This window comes from Nycticebus coucang, chromosome 3, assembly GCF_027406575.1.
Source record: "Nycticebus coucang isolate mNycCou1 chromosome 3, mNycCou1.pri, whole genome shotgun sequence".
Classification (NCBI taxonomy): domain Eukaryota; kingdom Metazoa; phylum Chordata; class Mammalia; order Primates; family Lorisidae; genus Nycticebus; species Nycticebus coucang.
Window position 1 is genome coordinate 25591901 of NC_069782.1, and position 23485 is coordinate 25615385.

Here is a 23485-nt window from a genome sequence, read left to right on the forward strand (position 1 = left end):
TAAAAGTCTTTTTTTCTCTCTCTCTCTCTCTCTCTCGCTCGCTCTCCTCCGGAGAACAGGCGGAGGCGTCAATCCGCAGCCGCCAAGTGAGAACGCGACGCACACGCAGGGAGCGAAAGCGGCCGCCCGCAGTCCCCTCCGCCGCCCCACGGTCCGGCCCCGGAGCCGGCGAGAAGAAGGAGCCAGCGCCCGTCGGTGCCGCCCGGCCAGCGCCCGCTCCGGCTTCTCCGAGAGGGATTAGTTGGCCGTCCGCGCGGCTCGGCGGCCCGGGAGCCATGTTGACCAGGGGGCTTGGCAACGCGTGAGGCACCCGCGGCCCCTCCCGGAGGCTCCGGACCCGCGGCGAGAGCCGGAAGGCGGCGGCGGAGGCCTCTGCGCTCGGAGGCGCCTCGGCTCTGCCGGCCGCTGGGACCCGGACCTGCATCCGGCTGCTGCGGGCGTCGGCGGAGCCGCCTTCCCTCCGCGCCGCGCCGCGCCTCGGGTCTCCCGCACTTGCTGGTGAGTTGGCGGCCGAGGACCGCCGCGCTTTCCGCCGCTGCCCGGCCGCCGCGGACCGAGGGGGGCCGGGAGGCTGCGTGGGACGGAGGCCGGGCGGGGGGCGGTGGGGCCGCGGAGGCTCAGGCCCTGCCGGGAAGTTGAGCGTGGAGGCGCGTCGCGGCGGCTCGCGTGTGCCTGTCAGCCCTGGGTCCGGCGCGGTGCCCGGGGCGCCCCGGCATTTCCGGGGGTGGGTGCGGTGCGGGTGTTCGCCGGGCTCCTTCCCGGGAGGCGCCCGCTGCCGCTGCCGCCGCGCCGCCTCCGGTGCTTGCGGCTGCTTGGGTCTCCAGGGGAGGCCGATCTCCCCGCGGGGCGGACAGGGGAAGAGACAGAAAGTCCCCCGAGGCACAAAGGTCCCCTCGGAGCGGGTGGAGCGGGCGGCGTGGGGGAAGGCAGGGGCGCGGGTCGGCGGGAGGCGAGCGAGGGGGCGGCGGGCGCGGCGCTCCCGGCTCCCTCCCAGACGTCGGGGGCGCGGAGGAGGGAGACCCCTGGCGTGGGGCGCGGGCGGAGACAAAGCTCGGGGCAGCCTCCTGCTGGCGGGTCACACCCCGGAGCGTTGGTGGAGAGCGAAGGGAACGTGGGAAACCCACAGAACCCACACGGCAGGGAAAAGGGGGGGAGGAGGGTGCCAAGCGGTGTCGCCGGCGCAGTCGCTTTTCTCAGCGTTTTTGTGCCCGATGCCATTGCTCCCCAACTCAGCTGGATAGCTCCAGATCGCCTCCCTGCCAGCACCCCCACACTGCCACATTGCTTCTCCTGCGGTTTCCCCTTCTTTCTCCCCCTACTTTTCACCACTCCTTTTCGGGTAAGCGCTATTTTGCCTTCAGCTCGGGGAACATTTCTAATGACAGGATGCCTGAGCTTGCTCTGACCCTGAACCGCCTTGAACTCCTCTCTCTTCCTCCCACCCTTTCCTTTCTGGGATCTATAATGTCACATGGCCATTAACAATTAGCTTTTCTTCTGCAAAAATGGCAAAATGATTTAGCTGAAATCCGTGGCGCCCCTGCTTTACTTCAGTATGTCCACCAAAGATACGTCGTGGGTCATGTTTTATCACCCCCACAGCCAAATGAATAATCAGGTCCTAACAGGTCACTTTCTGGATACAGAAGTGGCAAATTTTGGTTTGAGTCTTAGCCGTTCCTACGGTCAGCAAAGCCTATTCCTGGCACCCAGACCTTCTTTCACGTATCAGGAAATACAACTCAAAGACAATTCTTTCCTCAAACTTTGCTGTTTCTTTTTTGAGTCTTTGTTGATGGATTTCTTTTAAAGGCGTTTGTGCAGGAAGATCAAAGTAACAAATGAGTTACTGTGTTTCAGAGTCACTTTGTTCCCAGTTGGGCAGAAGAAAATGAGTGTGATTTTGAGACCTTTGATGCCTTGAGTAGACCACATGCTGGAGCTAGAAGTAGGGGTAAACTAAAATTTAAGAAAACAACATTTCTAGTGGTAATAGCATTGTTTTTTTTTTTTTTTTTATTGTTGGGGATTCATTGAGAGTACAATAAGCCAGTTACACTGATTGCAATTGTTAGGCAAAGTCCCTCTTGCAATCATGTCTTGCCCCCATAAAGTGTGACACACACCAAGGCCCCACCCCGCTCCCTCCGTCCCTCTTTCTGCTTTTCCTCCCCTCCCCATAACCTTAATTGTCATTAATTGTCCTCATATCAAAATTGAGTACATAGGATTCATGCTTCTCCATTCTTGTGAATAGCATTGGTTTTGTTTGGTTCTTTTATGAGTCTGGTTGGCTTATTTAGTAAACGTCTGGGGTGTTGCTTTGTTGATGAAGTCATTTCAGTCTTTGTAATTCTAACATCTGCATACTTCCATAAACAATGGGTTGGAACAAAAGAAAAAAGTGTGACTTATATTTAAGGAATATTCTTTATATATTTTTTGTTATGAGAGAATATTGGAATGTAAAGAGTTGGAAAACCATCTCATAGGTCAGATGCACTAACAGTTTGAATGCTGGGCTTCAAAAAAACAATGCTCTTTTTGAATTTAAGCTTCTATAAAATTATAAAAATATAAGTAGTTATTTATCATTTTTACAATGGAAATAAAAAGTATTGAAATACGAATGGAAAGAAAGTGAAAAGAAAGCCAGTTTGATGTAGAGACATCAATGTTGATATCTTGTTGCTTGCTGTCATTAAAGAGTTGGCACTATAAAAATTATTTGTGAAAGAGATCAGTGTAGTAACTAGTTTTTGAACTGTAGGTCTCCCTACCCCACCCCAAGATTTAAAACATTTTAGAGACCTATGTGAAACCAACAGGGTTATTAATAGTTGCTATTTTATATAATATTTATTGAAAGCCTATATTGAAGATACATTTTTTCTTTCATATTTGCTAGGATATAATTAGATAATTGAAATTTAAGTGTTGGGCGGCGCCTGTGGCTCAAGGAGTAGGGCGCCGGTCCCATGTGCTGGAGGTGGTGGGTTCAAACCCAGCCCCGGCCAAAAAAAAAAAAGAAATTTAAGTGTTACTGGAAGGAACTCTACCAAAAAGTTAACAAAGTTTCTGGATGGTAGGACTTATTGTTTATCAAAAACATTTGTTTTAGTATTTTGCAAATTTTCACATTACAATCAGAGGAAAAGATAACTGTAGAATAAAGTATCATTAATATTTTATTTTGCCTATTACTGTACTAAAAAGAAAGCTTCTATAAAATGTATCATTCTCATGGATTCAGGCCCAACAAAGTAACTTTCAGTATTCAGTATTTGAAATACTGTAGCCTGTCACATGTAGCTCTGATTACCAGAAGGAGAAAAGAAATAGAGACACATAGTAAGGAAAGATGAAATTGGAGGAACAGATCAATATGTCTAGTAGCTTTGTGTTTCCAGTAATCTTATTTTAAGAAGTCACTGATATTTACACAAATAAAAAATTTAAATTTTATTTGCTTTGTAGCACAGATTAACTGTGCTAAGATTTTAAGGTATATGTTTGTTGATGTGTTTGTTTTCAGATATTGGTTCACTCCTACCTACATAATGGTAGAAAGAGATGGCATATAAAATTATTTTCTCTGCTCTCTCAAAGCTCATTTTTCCCCCTTATTTGCAGCAATATTTTCTTTTTTCCCTTATGATACAACTGTTTTATTGTGAATAATGGAAGCTATACTGGCAACTGAGGTAGCTATTTAAAAGTAAAGATACTTATGGCCTGTGATATTAAAGAAGTCACCTGAACACAAAATTTTTACTATTTCCTTTGTTTCTAATAGTGCTGAATATTTATAAGGCATTACATTTTGAATTTCTATTGCCATTCTCTTGTCTTTATAAAATTATAGCATCACATCCTGGAGTTCTTTTACACAGCTTTTCTATTTCTATGATGGGTGATTATTTAATGAACTCATTACTGTATTATTAAATAAATATGTTAAGTACAGCATACAAAATATTGTCTAGGGTACTCAATCTATTTTTTTTTTTGGCCAGGGCTGGGTTTGAACCCGCCACCTCTGGCATATGGGACTGGCGCCCTACTCCTTGAGCCACAGGCGCTGCCCCAGTACTCAATCTATTTTAAAAAATTGTCTCTCCTTTTATACAGGGAAAGGAAGAACAGTGTTAGGTTCTTTTGGATTTTGAATAAGTAATTTTTGCTTAAACTTTTAAATAGGAAATATTATTTAAAGTGTTTTTTAAAGTAATTATGGCATTTTGCATTTTAAATGCTGAAAAAATGTGCTTTATGTTGCATTTGCAAAGTGAAAAACTGCCTATAATAGGAAACCTGGTATAGCTCACTACCATTCAACCTAGTGAGCAATTAGCAGTTTCTTTGAACTGGTGGAGAGAGAACTGATTAGATTGGCTTTTGAAAATTCTTTGTCATTATTTTGCTGCCAGTACAGTTAGTTGGGTTACTTATGATATCTGCAAAATACTGAGAGGAACTGCCAAGGGCCAGAAAATCTATTGAATATTACCTAAGTGTAGCTTACCATTCCTAGCCTGTTTTCCCCTTCCTGTTGGCCAATGTGAAAAATCAATAGACATGTACCAGAAAATCTAATAAATAATGTTATTATTGACTACAATAACCAAAGATGCTGAATACTATATTTGAGGAGGTAGATTTATAGATCCCATGGCATATTGTGATGAGGTGAAAATTATCTTGCTCTCTAAAGTCCCCTTTCTAAAATAGTTTTTTTATGTAACCTGATTTGTCTACTCAAGCTGCCATAGCAAAATATCATAAACTGGGTGGTTTAAAAAACAGACATGTATTTACTCACAGTTCCAGAGGCTGGAAGTCTGCGATCTGGATGCTGCTACCTTGTCAGCTGCCTCTCCCTGTGTGCTTTCCAGGCCTTTCCTCTTTTCCTGCAGGAGAAGGAAGAGAGAGAGAAGGAGACTGGGAGAGATATCTCTCCTACTCCCTTTCACTTCTTTTAAGGGCACAAATCCTGTTATTAGGGTCCCACCCTCAGGACCTAATCTAAACCTATTTACTTCCCAAAGATCTACCTCCAATAACTATCAAGGGAGGTTAGGGCTTCAACATAATTTTGAGCACACACAAACATGTAGTCCATAACATACACTGTGTAAAAGAAATTACCTTTTCTGGTAGGCATTATGGAAAGTGTTATTTTGTTAAGTTCTCAGATGAGCCTATCATAAAGGTATTGCCTCTGTTTTCATTTGAGGAAACAGAGACCTTAGGTTAGGTAATTGTTTCCAGGGTCCTACAAGCTATGGTAACATTCCAGTTTAGGCATTCAAACCACTTTTCTACAATGCCTTTATGGAGATGGATGTTAAAAAGCCAATGTACACGTCTGTACTTTTTAAACATTGGTAACATTAGAGAAGCTTATCAAAATTAGATTAAAATCAAAATGCTAAAAACATACTTAGAATATTTACAAATTTTTAAAATTATGGTCTTATCCGAGTTCTTTGTGTATAGCATGAAATGAATGTGGGTGCTAAAAATAAAAATTGAGCGCCCCCGTTGCTCAGTGGGTAGGGTGCTGGACTCATACACTGAGGCTGGCAGTTCGAACCTGGCCCAGGCCAGCTAAAACAACAATGACGCTTGCAACACCACCACCAAAAAAATAGTTGGGCGATGTGGCGGGTGCCTGTAGTCCCAGCTACCTGGGAGGCTGAGGCAAGAGAATCACTTATGCCCAATTGTTTGAGGTTGCAGTGAGCTGTGACGCCACAGCACTATACCCAGGGTGACAAAGTGAGACTCTGTCTCAAAAAATAAATAAGCAAATTAATTAATTAAAAAATTATACTTGGCATTGTGATGCAAATACTGTTTGCCTTTTTTAAAGCTTATATGTTTATTTATTTATTTATTTTTTTTTTACTTATTTATTTTGATTTTACATGTGTTGTCTTCAAAGGGAAGACAGCCCATATGCATGATGTTATATGTAGGTTGTGTTAGTATTGGGTGAAAATTTTGCCTTCAGGTAAATAAATTATATTTATTTATACATACATACATTGGTTTTGGCATTGGGATTTCTTATTTTAATTAAAGAATAAATTTTGAACTTAAAGTTTTATTAATATGTGGGTATATACCAGCGGAAAATGGAAGTATCAGACCAGATGGCACATTTGTCACAGTAACTTTTCATATTGAAAACCAACCCTTATGACAGAAAACCTGCAAATTAGTATTATGCAATTTACTTATACACAACTTTATGGCCATCCTGTGTATCTCATTTCTTGTTCACATCTAAGGAACAGAAAGTGCTATTGACTTGACCTAAAAGAGGTCCATAAAAGTGAAAAACCATGAAAGAAAATTTACTTTCTTTTGTTGCCATAATGGTTAATTAAAAAAAAAAAAGATTTTGTCTGCCTTTTAATGGCATAATTTATTTCCTTTTATGTACTTGTTAGTGTAAATACTTTTTTTTTCTGAGACAGAATCTTACTATGCTGCCCTGGGTAGAGTGCTGTGACATCACAGCTCAGCAACCTCAAACTCTTGGGCTCAAGTGATTCTCTTGCCTTAGCCTCCCTTGTACCTGGGACTACAGGCATCGGCCTCAACACTCGGCTATTTTTGTTTGTTTATTTATTTGTTTAGCAGGCTCTGTGGGTTCAAACCCAACAGGGTTCAAACCACCCTGGTGCATGTGGCCGGTGCCCTAAGCACTGAGCTATGGGCGCTGAGCCAAGTGTAAATACTTTTTTTAAGAATACTATAAATTTTGTGTATATGTTCATAAACAGTTGGAAAGAACCCAAAGATAATTTCTTTTTATTGTTTCAGGTTCATTGAGGGTGCAAAGAATTAGTTTACACTGTTTGAAGTGGTGGTGTATGTATACCATGGAATACTATTTAGCCATTACATCTTCTGTATTAACGTGGATAGAGTTGGAACACAGTCTTCTGAGTAAAGTATCACAAGAATGGAGAAGCAAGAATCCAATATACTCAATATACTCAATGCTAATAAGATCATTTTTTTTTTGACAATATTTTTGGTTAGTTACTTTGGCCTTCTCAAGTTATGTATTTAATTCTGCTATTCTTACAATTGATGGTTAATATTTGTTACTAATATATGTTTATGTTCAATATGAACAAAAGTTTATATTATTGTGAGAAATTGCCAAGTAATTATATTGATAGTTCTTACCACTCCAAATTTAGATGGATTGTCCTCTAAATTAGTTAAATTTAACCAATGTATTAAATTTAAATATATATTTTTAGTTTTTTTTAAAGTTAAACTTCTTAGGTAACAAGATTCGAGCTTTTAATATTTTTTATTACTGACTCTGCTGCTATTTCTGGTGCGAAAAGAAGCTTTTCGTTGATTGTGAGGTAAATTTGGATTCCTTAAGCACACTTTGGCCCCTTATGTCTGTCCTGTTAAATTAGTTTTAAGAAGAGATCTTTATTTATGGCTCAGTTTGACTTTTATTTGATTTGTCAATTTAGGTGTGCAATCAATTAGTATCTTTAAAGCGTTTGTTATTGTACTGAACAACATGATATTAGTCATTGTTTATGCTGCAAACATATGATTTAATATGGTGATATTGTAACATGTGAAGTAACAGCAATATTGGCTGTCTGGGTATCTGTCTGTAGCTCTCTTGTATCTTCAGTGTCCCCTGGAAAGTCTTCATCAATATTTTTGGCTTTGTTCCCATCACCTATATGCTGGTAAATCTCCACCTCTTTATTTCTAATCCAGACCTCCTTTTCTGAGTTCTGTTCCAGCTACTTCCTAGATGGTACCTTCGTGCTCCCTTCCCTATGCTGAGCTCTTGCTATCCCCTCCATTCCCAGTCACAGTGGATGGCACCACCATCAGCCCAGTCACTTAAGCCAAAAACCTCCGCAGCTTCTTTTGCATTTCTGTTATGTTCCTTCCTCCCAGCCCAGTCAGTGAAACTAAATCCTGTTAATTTTAATTTCTAAATCTTTTCTTTTCCTTTTTAGAGACAGAGTCTCACTCACAATGTCACCCTCAGTAGAGTGCTATGGCGTCACAACTCACAGCAACCTCCAACTCTTGGGCTTAAGCAATTCTCTTGCCTCAGCCTCCCAAGCTGCTGGGACTATAGGGGCCCACCACAATGCCTGGCTATTTTTTGCTGCAGTTGTTACTGTTGTTTTAGCAGGCCCCGGCCGGACTCGAACCCGCCAGCCTCAATGTATGTGGCTAGCGCCGTAACCACTGTGCTACAGGCACTGAGCCATTAATTCATAAATATCTTTAAAATTTTTTTTTTCATGGGACAGCACCTGTCGCTCAAAGGAGTAGGGCACCGGCCCCATATACCAGAGGTGGCAGGTTCAAACCTGGCCCTGGCCAAGGAAAAAAAAAAAAACTGCAAAAAAAAAAAAAATATTTTTTCATGTGCCACATTCTTATGTAAGAGTTTTAGACTGTCTAACCTGATTCACTACTTCCAGTTTTGCCCCCCTGTTAATCTGCTGTTATTCTTTCCTTCTTTCTTTCTTTATTCTTTGTGTGTATCTTCCCCTTTTATTGCTTTTTTCCTTCCTTGCATCCGTCCCTTCATCTGTCCCTGTCTGAAGTGTTTGCCTACACCGTACGAAGCACTATGGTAGGTTCTAGGGTACAGAGATGAGGAAACTGGCGTGCTGACACTACAAGGCAATGGCACTTACTTCGAGAGAAATTCTCATTTTTGAGCTCAGACGTCACGTCCTCCCAAGTTGTCTTTGTTCCATTCTGACAGAGTTATGGTGGTTCTGCTATATAGTGTTTGTCTGTGATAGTACTTAGTATGTTGTAATTGATTGATTATAAGCATCTCCCCCTTTTGGGTACCTACCACATTTATTTTATTTCTGTCTTTCCCCCATATTATGTGCTGTTTGATTGAAAGATGTGATGGGATTAGGAGAAACAACACTGAGTTAGTAAATTAGCGTCAGTAGTCATGGCCTAGAAACAGTGAAGACTAAATTTTGATACAGTAGGAAATAGAAAGCCATCAAAGGTTTTGAACGTTGGAGCTACATGATAGTGGCTGTGTTTGTGTGAATATTCTAGAAGTAGTTTGTAGACCAACTTATAGAGGCTAAAAATACTGATCAATCTCAAGGGTGAAATGTAGTATACCTGGAAAAAAATCTCAGTCCTAACGAGACTGAGCTCGAGGTGTGTACTGGACTTAAATGCATCACTACTGAGGTACAGAGCTGCACTCACGTCATTCCCAGTAGTACCCTGATCGTTCATGTACACAGTTGACAAGAATCTTCATTTTTCAGTAGAATTACTGTAATTAAATAAAGCTGTTTTATGGTCTACTTTTTAAATTTACAAATTGAGTTTTAAATTATATGTCTGCTATGGGGTTGTAAGGGGTGAGTTATAAGTAACAGATTCATTTTAGAAATCATTTTGAGATTATGGCTTGTTGCCATCTTGTTTCAAATGTGACATTTAAAATACATTTTCATAATTTATGAGATCTGTTGCTTTCTCAGATACTTCAGTTGATAGGAATTTTTTATATTGGTTAAACTTTTTGAGACCATGATTTATTTAATATACATTTGTTATTTCAGAGAGAGTGGAGTCAGCGTTGTGTCACACAATAATTTTTGCTCCTAAGGGATTTTTGTCAATCCTTGTCTTCCCTGGATATTCTTATTATTTAAATTTCCATTTTCTTCTGATCCTTTTTCTTCTGAAGAAGCTGTAAAATCATTGAAAGATTTATTTTAGGTGCGTTTTTTGGGGGGTGGGGATCTTTGACTCAAGTTTCCATTATATAAAATTTAGAATTGGTTGTGTGTTCATATTTTTTCTCATAAAGACTACTTCAAAAATAATTGGTAACCATGTCATCATAAGCTAGTTACTTGAACGTTTAAGGGTCAGTTTCTTCTAAAAGATTGGAAAATAAATAATAGAAACTACTTGATACAGTTAGGGAAATTAAATGAGATAATGACCGTTAAAGCTCTTTACAAAGTGTCTTGCACATAATAAGCACTAACAGTTGCCAATTATTTTTATGTTACTCTTTATGTAATAAGAGGAAAGAGTGGTAATAAAATCATGTAACTGAACCATCCCTCAGGTTGATGAATTCTAAATCAGTGATTCACAAAGACAAGAGAATCGAAATCATCTCTTTGGCTTTTTAAACTGTGCATACCTCCTGGATTTTCTTAGGTGCCTCTACCCACACGGATGTGAAAATCACTGTGGTAGTGAGTTAATGTTACTAAGGAGTATGTTGCATCCTTCGTGTTTGTTGGAGGGGCTGTAGACAGACCAGTGGAATAAATAATCTATAATATCCAATTGTTGTTTCTTACCTAATGACCAGTAGGAATAAAGAAGTCATAATCTTCTGTAAGCACATTAATAAGCTTTTCCCTGAAGCCAACCACAATTTTCTTTCAAACATTTGCGCTTTTCTGTTCTCCTTTAGGCCTGTGCTTTACCATTGGTTTGACATCTTAACAGTCTAGATGCTTTCCTTGTTAGTTACTCACGTGTGTGGCTTTTATGTTTTTTCTGAAATTAAAATGGAAAAACTAGTCATTAAACTTAACCATCAGAAACTTAATCGTCAAAAGAAGAGATTGACATTACACTTTGCTCTGGGTCAGAAAATCTGCCTGCACGTTTACTGTTACCTTTTATTGTTTCTTATCATATGTTTTTCTAGGTCAGTTGCCTTAACTTGAACTTCAGAAGCACTATTGTTGATTAAAAGGAGAGGGGGGAAAAAGTGAAAGGTGTGTATGTATGTGTGTGATCTCAAACTCTGAGCCAAAACAACAGAACTAGTTTCTGCATTTGGGTTTTTAATGTTCCAGGCAATTCCTGATGGGTACTGAAGTTCTAGAAACGCTTTTCTAGGGTTTGGCACCATATTAAGGAAAGGAAACACTCATATATACGTTGAATTTAAAGTAAAGGCAGAGCAGTGTGAAGAGGAGGAGGCGAGAACGACCCCCAACCGGACAAAGCCCGAGTGTCGCTGCATCCCCATGTCCAGCGCCTACGTCCCGCCGCCCTTGCCACAATGCCCAAGAGAAAGGCTGAAGGGGAAGCTAAAGGCCATAAAGCCGAGGCGAAGGACGAACCACAGAGAAGAGCCTCAAGGTCCTCTCCTCCAAAGCCAGAGCCCAAGCCTAAAGAGGCCCTAGCAAAGAAGGGAGAGAAGGAACCCAAAGGGAAAAGCTGACGCCGGCCAGGAGGGGAGCAACCCAGCAGAAAATGGAGATGCCAAAGAGACCAGGCACAGAAAGCTGACGGTGCTGGGGATGCCCAGTGAAGTGTGTGCACTTGTGATAACTGTGTGCTTCTAGGGACTGTACAGCTTGAAAAACTATTTTTTATCAAGTTTTATAAAAATGCAGAATTTTGTTGTACTTTTTTTTTAAGCTATGTTGTTAGCACACAGAACACTTCATTATTTGTTTGAGAAGGGGCATATGTCACTAATAGAATGTCTCCAAAGCTAGACTGATCTGAGGGAAAATGTCTCTTCCCTCTAGTTTTGAGAGACTTCCTCTTGGCTCCCAAGAGGAGGGATTCCCCGATATTGACACACAGCCACCTTGGCACAAATGCCTTGCGTTATGGAAAAACTAATTTGTTTTTATGTCCTATTCTCCCTCTGCCTTCAGCAGAGTCTTAACTCTCTTAAACCCAGTCACCTCTTGGGACATGACCCCCAATAATTGGTTACCAGTATGTTAAGGAATCTGGATTTTTCCAGAAACACCACTGAGATGGCATCCCTCAAAAGAGCAGCGGTTCCACTTGTAGATTGTTGGATCTTCAGATAAATTCTGCCATTTTCATTTCTTTTCCTGAAAGTCAGGGTCGGCTTGTGAAAAGTTGTTAAACAACATGCTAAACGTGAAATGTCAACCCTCACTTTAAACTTCCCTGCTCAGAGCATCCAAGGAAGACTTCACTGGGTTTTATAGTGACTTTCTGATTTTTGGTAGACCACTGAGGAAGGGAGTTTGAAAGTTGTTATGTACAATCGTCTGCCCATGTTCTCCTGAAGTACCATGATTGTTTATGAAAAGTATTTTTAATAAAGCTGGATACAGTTTGACTTGGAAAAGAAATAAAGGCAAAGTGATTAAAACTTGCTGTCATTCTATCTTAGTTTTTTCCTCCCTTTTTTATCCTACTTTGGGCTTTCCAGTTTTATCAGGTTTGGGGATTTTTCTTAAGTTTATGTATAATTGTCTGTTCCAATTATTTTATATTCCTCTAGTAGATATCTTTGTGTTACTCTTTAGCTTGTTTCTTACCAGTGTTACTGTTTTCTATCTGTATAATCTCAATTATTATGTTTTTGAAGATTATTCTTAAAATGTAGGGACATATAATAATACAGAAAACAGGCAATCTAAATTCCCTAACACACTTCAGATATTCCCTTTCTCTTTTTTCATATAAAGTTTTGTGTTTTTGTTTAAGATCCTTTATATCTTTCTTTCTTTTTTTTTTTTTTTTGAGATGGGGTCTTGCTATATTGCCCAGGCTGGTTTCAAACCTCCTGGGTCATGTGATCCTCTCACTGCAGACTCCTGAGTAAACTTGAACTATAGGTACAGGTCACTGTGCCCAGCTCCGAGATTCTCTATGTAATGTAACATAAGTTTTTTTTTTTTAAGGTACTGAATAATTCATATGGTCATTTTAAATGTTTGCCTTGTTCTATCAAAATAGATTTAACCATTTCATAGTATATCATAATTGCTGCTTTTCATTTTTTGCTGTTTTAAATTGTGCTAACATACTTGAACGCGTGACACCCATCCCTGCTCCTTCCCCTAATTTTACATTTCTTTAGGGTCCATACATATCTGGAAATAGATTTCCCATTCAAAGTCTGTGAACCCTTTTCTGCTATTTACTGTTACATCAATACCACTAGTAATGTGCCACATCTTTTTTTTTGTGATATTACATTTAAAATACTTGCTTTTGATAATTAGTTTATTAAAAAATATAATTAGAGTAGAACCTCTGTAAGTTGACCACCAAAGGGACTGTAACAAACTAGTCTAGATATGGAGATGGTCAACATAAGGAAGTAGCCCACTGTACTGATAGGTACGTGTATTTTACTTTCTTGTACAGCTTTTATTAGATAATATCATACAAAATCATACATAGTCAAAACAGTATAATCATATATATAGTATTATACAAAATCAATACATTTATGGTTTTCTCATGGCATAATCATTCTTTTTGAAAAAAGAGTCAATCTTGGTCTGTTTCTTATTCTTTAGTATAAACGTAAGTGGAGAAAGTATCAAAGCGCTGTCTGTACCACTCAGTGTATCTGGGCACATTCCACAGTAAGTAACATCAGCTGCATTATCAGGTGCCTGACATCCAACTCTTTTGGAGTCTCTGCAATTTCTGTGTCATCCTCACTTCTTCCACTTCATCAACTCCTTCATGTACTTTTACACTGGTCTATACTTTGGTCCATTTTGGTTGGAAAATTGCTTCTGTGTCGGTTCATTACAGTTTGCCACAAAACTTTCAAAATCTACTCTTTCAAAGTCTGCCATGTGTGATGGACTATCTGGTAGGACCAAAGCATTCTGCTCTTGAGCTGTTGCAAGTCCAATTTTCTTGAAACACTTCTGTGTAGTTTCTGGCTGAACATTATTCCAAGTATTTGTTACCCTTCATGATGAGGCTTCTGTTAGGCATCACCTTGAAAAAAACAGTCTGTACTCATTAGTGTAAAAGATACCATCTTCGAAGCCTCTGGTGAAGTCCAGCAACTTTTTGCTCAAACTCCTCTGCAACTTCTTCTGGAACTTCCTTGGATTCACCATGCAAAACTTTCTGGGAAATCTCATGGCACAGTTTTAATTTCTTGAGCCAACCACTTGATGGTTGGAAATCTGCCACTCCCAGTTCCTGAGTGATTTTTTTTTTTTTTTAGCAATGTCTTGGATGATGAGCCTCGAGATTCTGTTGTTAACTGCCCCGATTTGTTTGAACCAGTTTAACGTGGCTTCATTGACTTCTTCGAGCGAAGTTTTCTTCCTTTAACGCTGTAGGTCTCTACTTTCCTTACCATATCTCTTCAAGTACTTCTGTTTACATTTTTGAATGTTGGTAACTATGGTCTTACTAACACTAAAATACTCTGCCTATCTTTCTTTGGCTGCTACTTTCCCCAAAATGTAGATCAACCTTTTTCTTCAGTGTCAGCTCATTGAGTTTTTTCCTTTGGGCCATCATGTCTCTGTTAACTATAAAACTTTCCAGTAATTGTAGGATGTACCTACAATTCAGACTGACCCTTCACTTGAAAAAAATCTTCTGTAACACATGATAAACAATAAGACATTAGACCTAATCCAACATGTGGTGATAATAAAAAATGAAAAAAGAATTTGTATTAAAGAACAACAATACAACTAAGGGGCAAAGCCCATATTTTCTACCCCTTGCCATAGAGTAAACTAACTGGTCAAGTTATAGAGGGTAAATTAATATTGTGTGTCATAGTCTAAGTGGCCAAGATACAACTAACAGATGGTCAATATATAGAGGTCAGTCTTCCATAAAGTACATGTGGTGCATGTCTGTTCTGTGAAAATTAGGTCATTTTAAGAAGCTGGTCTGTGTAGGGAAGTAGTTGATTATGGAGTTTCTACTGTACTTACATTAGAATTTCTTTGATTGCTGGGATATTGTCCCTCCCAGCCCCATATTTCCCGTATTTCTTCCCCAAATTGCTAAGGAGAAAACTACTATTTCCTGAATATTGATATCTTTTTTTTATATTATTTTGATACTTTGTTTTATATCGAATTGTTATATAGAGGGTGGATGTAAAGTTCGTATGCAATTTAAAATAGCAACATAGTAAATTGCACACAAACTTTATGGATACCCTGTATTATTATTCTTTTTAAAATATCTGAGATAATTTGTTTTGGTGATCTCTTTTTATACTTGTTCCAGTTTATTGTAATTAGCAGCATTTTAAAATATATCTTACTATGTGGTAGGGCGAAACACTCATTTTTTTCTCCTAAAAATTTTGATATTCTTATGTATGTATTTTTATTCTACTTTTATAAGTGGCAGGTTAAAATAAATGTAGACTTAGATGTGATAGTGAGGAAATTTTATGGGAGAAAAACTGTAGTTGACCCTTTCAGCTCCCTAGATTTTTTTTACCAAAACTGATCTCCCTACTGGCAAGCTTGAATTATCAGCATATTTATTAGATTTCCATCAGAATTGTCCATATTGTACCAGGTTTTGCTGAGAGTATCTCAATATAAGATTAGGTAGTTTATGATATATTTTATCAGTTTATTTATGTTTCCCACAAATTTGAACTTAACGGGTTACCATGAAGAGAAGGAGCAAATGGCATTTAGCTGAGGGTAGTAGGTAGCTTTCTCAGTGGAGATGATGCCTAAGACAATTTGTTTCACAAATTAGAGAAAAGAGAAGAGAAGCACTTCCTCAGATAAAAGAACATGTAAAAGGGGGTATGTAAAGATATTTTATATTTCTTTTAAAGTAGCGTTCTTCTCTACCAGCCTAAGGAGTATTTCCATGTACTAGATATAAGGAAATAAGGTTGTTTGTGGAGGAGGTGGTGCGGCAGGAGATGCGATCAAAAGGGAGATATTGCAGTAAGGATTTAGGATTTTATTTATCTATAGAATTGAACTATTGAACTTTTGTTTTAGGCAGAGTAGTATTTTCTGCGTTGGGACAATTTTGTAAACAAAAGAGCCACTTCTGAAAGTTGGATGAACAACCTTTCATGATACATCGACATTTCAGAAGTAGTCTCAAAAAGTTGCTTCTCTATGTGAAAAATACTAAAAGGAGCTACTTGTGCCTTTCCCCCCTAGTTTGGTTTGCCTCAAAGACATTAAAATTGTTTATTACCTCTTACGAACACTTGGAAATATGTGTTCAAGTGGCAAACTTGCTGCCATTTTCATCTTCCAATAAGGAAATGTTTCTATATATTAGAAATCGGTTTCATCATTTTACTGGTGAAATAAGAGATACAGATTTACAAAATGAAGAAATGATAGATCTTTTTATGTAAGTATCAATATACTTTATAATCAATAATACAAACATTAATTGTTCTTTTACAGATGATTTTGTTTTTCTTCAGACTTTAAATACCTGCTAATGTAGGTGATCATATAGCACTTTCCATTTAATAATAGTAATTCAGTTAAATTACATAGGGTTTCTGAGACTAGGCTAATTTTAGCAGCTGTAGTGCATTTCAGCACTTTAAATAGAATGAGCTTGACTTAAAATACCTCCATTTTACTAAACTTACAGAGGCTTTTTTGCTATGTAATTATTAAATGAGAACTATCTTGTCTTCTGGTGTGTATTTACTTTTCAGAAATGAATTTTTTCCTCCTTTCTTATTTGAACGCTTCCAATCCTTCTACTTTTGTAGTCATTTTCAGTTCTTTTTAAAGATTAAATTTAATTTTTTGAATAGATGAAACTCCAGAGTACATGTAGTGACATATCTATAGGTCAGTCTCATTTCCTCCTTTGCTTGCTCTTTTCTGTTTTCCTCCCTCATTCTTATAGTATCCGGTTTATCCCTCCAGTGATTTTTTTTTTCTTTTTTTCAGTTATAAACAATAGTATATTTTATTCTGGTGCTCTTTTAATATCTAGGTAAAGATCTTTATTGTTGACAGTACTCCCCTTGGCCATCTGGTGACTGTAGTAATATTCAGCAGTGAGGTATGTGGCACTTTAGGATGAGTTTGTGAACTTAAATGTCCCACTTCCTATATAATATTTTCTTTTTTTTTATCAACAATTTTTTTTTTTAATTGTTAAATCATAGCTGTGTACATTAGTGCAATCAAGGGGTACAATGTGCTGGTTTCATATACAATCTGAAATATTCTCATCAAACTGTTCAACGTAGCCATCATGGCATTTTCTTCGTTATTGTATGTAGACATTTGTATTCTGCATTTAGTAATTTTCGCCTGTACCCATTCTAAGATGCACCATAGGTGTGGCCTCACCCATTATCCTCCCTCCACCCAACCTCCCTCCTCCCTTCCCCTTCCTTGGCCCTTTCCCCATATTCTTGTGCTATAGTTGGGTTATAGCCTTCATGTGAAAGCTATAATTTACCTTCATAGTAGGGCTGAGTACATTGGATACTTTTACTTCCATTCCTGAGATACTTTGCTAAGAAGAATATGTTACAGCTCCATCCATGTAAACATGAAAGAGGTAAAGTCTCCATCTTTCTTTAAGGATACAAAGAGAAGGGAACACTTTCACACTGCTGGTGGGACTGCAAACTAGTACAACCTTTCTGGAAGGAAGTATGGAGAAACCTCAAAGCACTCAAGCTAGACCTCCCATTTGATCCTGCAATCCCATTACTGGGCATCTACCCAGAAGGAAAAAAATCCTTTTATCATAAGGACACTTGTACTAGACTGTTTATTGCAGCTCAATTTATATAATTTCTTGAACTGTCAGCTGAGAGAGCCTAGAAGCAATGATACCTCTGTACCAATGAGCACACCCAGTACCCAGATTTTGGTTTCTAATACAATTCTCCAATAAAAGGAACTAGGTCTTCTTGGAGAAGTGACTGATCCAAGGATTAGGGCAGGAAGTAAAAATACAACATGCACCTGGGACATCTTGTAGTGTTAAAAAGTAAGGAACTACTCAAACAAAATAATGAATGGGCTATGTCAAAGGGATACAGTCAACCGAAAGAGCTCCCAGTGGCCAATATGGAATAATTGGAGCAACAGAATAGAGTAGTGTTGGATTAGAAGCCAAAGTACAAAATTGTATTTATGAAATCATACTAATAGAAATAAATGATTAAACAGATAAATGGGGAGGAATAAACAAATCTCCTAAGCAGAGGAATTAATACATAGCTCTCAAGGAAATATAAGTCTCCTCTCATTAACTGTGAGCTACGCAAAGTGACTTCCTTTCAAAGAATGCAGCATGGTAACTTAACATAGGAGAAACCCAACACATGCTTCCAGACACATGATCAGAGTTAGTGTCAGCAGTCAGAAATAATGTTGATGGTATGATGTGTTGAGAGTGGCACTTCACCTCATGGTCTTCTCCCTACAAAAAGTATAACCCCTGTGTAATGAGAAAAACATCAGATCATAAGAAACATTCTGTAAAATACCTCAAAACTTCAAGGTCATCAAAAACAACAAGGATGTCCAAAAAACTGTCACAGCTAAGATAAGCCTAAGGAGACGACCATTACAATATAATATGGAAACTGAGGATCTTGGAACAGAAATAGGACAATTAGGTGTAAACTAAGGAAATCTGAATAACTAAATGAACTTAGTTAATAATAATGTGTCATTATTGGTTTATTACATAATGACAAATGAACTATATAAATGTAAGATCTTAATAGCACAAACTGTGTTCTAGGGGAAATCTGTAATTTTTTTGTAAACCTAAAACTATTCTGAAATAAAGTTTTTATTTTAAAAATAAATGCCTTTGTAATTCTGATACTGGCAAATTGTCATTTCATATGACTCTCTGAATTTACAAGAGACCTGTTTTCTCAGAGCCTGTCCAGGTGCATGTGTTGTCAGACTGGTTTATTGATATTTCCCTCAGTATTATTGTTTTTTTTTTTTTAATATATATTTAAGAAATATTTTACTTGTTTTTCCCTTTTGTAAACTCTTACATACTTTGTTTTCTTGTTAGGTCATTGATCTTTTTCATTTTGGTTTTAGGACTTCTCTATATGGAGAACTTCCCTTTATTGTGATTAGATGGATTGCAAGTACATGTTTTTTAGATTATGATTTTTTGTGTGCAAAACTTTTCACTTTTATGTGGTGATGTAGTTTTTTCTTTTATGTTTCTGGATTTTAAAATAGAAAAGTCTTTACCACTCCAAGATTATAAGGAAATTCATTCATATTTTATTCTGGTACTTATGATTTCTGTTTTTTTACATTTAGATTTCAAAGTTTGGATTCTTCGATTCCTTCTGATCTTGAGACATTTTAAATGCCTAACTTCGTATTTCACATTACTCCTGTAGCATACCTGTGGCCTTATAGGTGCCTTAAATGTTTATAGTACAAAGACATGCTTAAACATTTGGTGAATAAGAAGTCTCCACTTTCTGGAAAGGATATTAAGACAAGTATTTCATTGTGTTGTAATTCTGAATCATGGTTTGTAAATGATTTTACACTAATGAAAACTCCCTTAAAGTTTCTTTTTACTATTAAATTTTAGTATATTTTCTAGTACTTTTCCACTGATTATCAGTATTGTGCCTTATTCACATATTCAATTTTCCCCATCTTGTTTTTCATGGGATTCCTGCTTATTTTATTAAACCGGTCAGTGATCTTTTTTTCCATCTTCCTTAGAACTCCTCACTGGTTTTATGGTCCTCTGAGATTACTAAACTCTTTATTTGGTATTCTTTAGAAATTTAATTAATGGGCCAGTTAGCTGTTTCAGTTCGTTAAGAAACTGGAGCAGTAATGTCAGTGGATGCTGCCTAATGTGCAGTGAGGATTTAGCATCACCTTTTATAAAGGTGTTCATAATATTTCCCCACAAGGGGATGAAACTAATATCACTGAACTGAATTTTTAACAGACATTTGGGAAGCTATCTGATATTGTGGAATATTGGCTCCTGGAAAATACCACCAAAAATTTCCTATTGAATTTATTGCTTATAGAAGTCCACGGATGGTACCACCTTTACAGAGTTGGTGGCAACTACGGAAGTGGCAGTTCTGGTGGAAGAGCACCAAACCAGGACAGGACAGTTGGAGTATTTATATTAAGGTTTAGAGTCTGCTTTAGGATAGGTATTTTAATATGAAGCTTGATAAGAATTAGGTAAGGAACAATAGTTTAAGATTGACAGAGCAAAGCAAGGGTTTTGAAGTGAGATTTTTTCAATCTCGGAAAATGAACAATCATTTGCTCCTATTTATTGAAAAACTGAATAATCTGATGTTGGTTTATATGGGATTTTGGGGAAGTTCCTGAAATGAACAATGAAGTTATTTGTAGGTCTTATCTGCCTAGCCAACAGTTTCCTGGAATAGTGAAGTCATGTTGTTGAAGACAGCTGTACAGTGATAATGTAGATTGTAAACTTGATGAAGACAGTTTCAGTTCTTAGTGTCCATTTAAAACCACAATAAACTTGAACATATATTATAACATATAACAGAAAAAGTCTGGTTCATAGGCCCATCTGCAAAGAAAATGCATTCTCTTAGTGAATGGCTTGAGTTTGAATTTTTCCTTCTGAGGAATGAGACCTACCTGACCTTAATAACGAACATGTTTAACATACTGAAAGAGGCAATTGAATATATCAGTCTGCAGCTTAGTGAAAGATCAGAGATGGAGATTTGGGAGTTATTGGATAGATGCTATTGAAGCTATGCACCCTGAATGAGCTTACTTGAAGAAGAAATAGAGTGAGAAGAAAAATGCCTGGGCCTTCAGAATCCATTTCTAGTACATACAGCCACACTGGTGTGTGTATGTGTGGCCAGGGGTGGAGTGAATAAACCTGCCAGAGAGATTAGGATGTTGTTACAGGGAAGCCAAGGAAAGTGTTTTTAGGATGACGAGGGAGTGATCAAACTCCTATAATTATAGGGAAGGAGAGGTGAGGGTATTGGTGTAGGTTAGTTGAGGAAATTTCTACCTTAAAGCTTCTGTCTTTAACGCCAAGCATGTGTGTTAGCACAGGCACTCAGTGGTGGTGGGTTGGGGAAAGGGTCCTCATGTAATTGTGGATAGTAGAGATGGTTTGGAGTAGACTTGGGGAGCGTGGGAGATCAAGCCCAGCACAGAAACATAGTCAGGTTATTGACCATTGTTAAGGCCCGTTTAGGTTTGCAGATCCCAGCTGCTCTGCTGTGGCCTCTTCTGCAGCACTGATGAGGATGAGGTAGATGGTAGAGGAGGCCTGAGGTGGGTGAGCATGTATTTGTGCATCGGGATAGACACAAGTGGATGTGCCTTCTTCCTGCTTTCCATTTCTGGAGAGACTGTGCTCTGAGCTTTGTTTGTTTCTGATGGCTGTCTTTTCATGTCTCGATTGTTATTTAACCCATCTGCACTTATTTTTACTTCAATGGGAAGTAAATTAAGTAGTTCCTCCCTGTCCCTGGTTGCCACAGGGTCTTGAGATTGCTGGTGTTGCTGCTTAGGAAGAAGGGGGTTATTTGGATAGAATTACTAAGGAGGAATAGAGTTTACCAGGAGGTCAGAGGATAGGCTAGTTGTTCCTGGTAAAGTGATACCCTTGTGCCAAGCTGAGGCCAGAGCAAAACCCTTTAAGGGAATAGAAGTTAAATAATTTCCCTGAGGCTATGAAGCATTCGCTGGAACTGTGTCTTTGGAAATGGGGCTGAAAAGTAGCCAGGTCCTTATATGCCCAGGTGGAGAAAGACCTGTTGGCCTGAGATAAATTTTCACTTAACAGCTTTTTTGTGCATTTGTAAGATACAGACTGTTGACAAAGCTATTCAGTCTGTCATGACATCCTTCATATAAGAATTGCCTGGTAGGAAATTCTGTTTGCAGATTAGTTATTTGAAAATGAGAATATTTTCATAGAAGTAAATTTAACATCTTTGATCTCACATCACCCCATTATTTAATCTCTCGTTTTGGCTGATTGTGGAAAGGGGGTTATTGGTGTGTAGCCTGCAATTTCATGTACAGGACATACATTTTGGCCAGGTGTGGTGGCTCATTCCTGTAATTTCAGCGCTCTGGGAAGCTGAAGTGGGAGGATCTCTTGAGCTCAGGAGGTTGGGACCTGCCTGAACAAGAGCAGGACCCCTGTATCCCAGCTACTCTGGAGGCTGAGGCAGCAGGAGGATTGCTTGAACCCAGGAGTTTGAGGTTGCTGTGAGCCAGGCTGATGCCATAGCACTCTAGCCTGGAGACAGACTCTATCTCAAAAAACAAACAACAACAAAAAAAAACCCCAACCAAACAGTACAAATATTTTGTGTCTGTAGTTTGGGAGTGTAAGGTAGAGGAAGTAACATCTGTTGAATACTTACTGTGCTAAGCACAATGCATGCATTCAAATTTAGATCTCACGAGCTTTTGAGGTAGTTGTTAATCCCTTTCTACAGAGAGAAACTAAGCCTGGCTTCCTCAGTGTGACTTCTCACTCTCACAATGTCCATACAAAGGAATCAGGACTTGTGTGGAGATTGGGCTTCCTCTACAACTTACTCTTGATTTCTTTTTACAAAAGTAGACGTCTATGCTGTAAACCCTTGATCACTGGTGCTATTGTATGTACTGTAATTAACATTTCACTATCAATGTTAATTAAATGTAGGAATATGTTATCTCTCAGCTTTGGAGGATCAAAACTGAACAGATAGTAAGCAATAATGAAGCAAAGAGAGAATCAAGGCCCATATGGTCAATCTTTGAATAACTAGAATCCATTTAATTCCATTTAATGGAGAATTCAAAGATAGCCAGAATAATACCCTATTTGTCAGAATTCTGGTTAATTCAAGTATTACCATTTTTAAATAATTTTCCATATCCTCGTAGGAAATCTTTTTTTAAACATATTTTAAAGGCTATCGTTTGTAATGCATATATACACATTTCACCCTCTTTTTTTTTTGGTCATTTTATGTTAATCTAATAATGGTACTTTATTTTTTCTGTTTGTAATATGCTGAGGTTTCTTAAATAAGTGAGATTAGAAGGATAGAAGATCCTACAAATAATAACAAAAGCCTTTGGGAAAAAAACAAAGTCATTGCTGTTGAGTTTAGTCAAATACAGATTTTTCTTTTTACTTTTTTGTTTGAAATATGACTACCTAGCCTTTACCTTAGATCTTATAAAGAAAATAGAGTAGACTTGTTAATTGGCTCATTGTTATGTTTCCTCCCTGTTAGGATTGGTATGTGCACAATTTATTTTCCATTTAGCAAGTAATGTGGTAGAAGATTAAGGTGGTTCCCCTACCTCCCTCAAAAAAAGTTACAAAAAACCTTTTTGTGAAGGTGATGGTAGTTTTATAGTTTTGAGGTTAAGTTAGTTAGCCCTAGGAAGATTCTTTTGGGGTGGAGTATTTTCAATGTCTTTGAAATTAACTGACCATATAGGAGCATGGCTTTTTTTCTCTCTTAAACAGACCTTTCCTTCCTCAAAGAAAAACTACAAGAAGGTTGAAGAGTGCTGGCATTTTTAATATGTTGCCAAGTCTTAACTGTTGCCAAGGAAGGAAAGTTGGCCACTATCCAGTAGAATTTGTCTTACAAAGACATTAATAAAGTGTTAGTTTTTAAGAAATGTGATAAACCACTGTGTCATAAATTACAGAATAACAAAAT

At 38.4% G+C, this 23485-nt stretch overlaps 1 protein-coding gene and 1 pseudogene across 3 annotated transcripts in view; both read left to right on the top strand.

The window, feature by feature from the left end:
- The first annotated feature begins 364 nt into the window (after positions 1-364).
- Positions 365-23485, top strand: part of CDK17 (cyclin dependent kinase 17) — a 108084-nt gene continuing 84963 nt past the window's right edge. For all 3 annotated transcript variants that reach the window (XR_008378899.1, XM_053584842.1, XM_053584841.1), the window contains exon 1: positions 365-498. The gene's annotated coding sequence lies outside the window, so the exon portion shown is untranslated. The remainder of the gene's footprint in view (positions 499-23485) is intronic.
- Positions 11099-11385, top strand: LOC128581703 (non-histone chromosomal protein HMG-17-like; annotated as a pseudogene).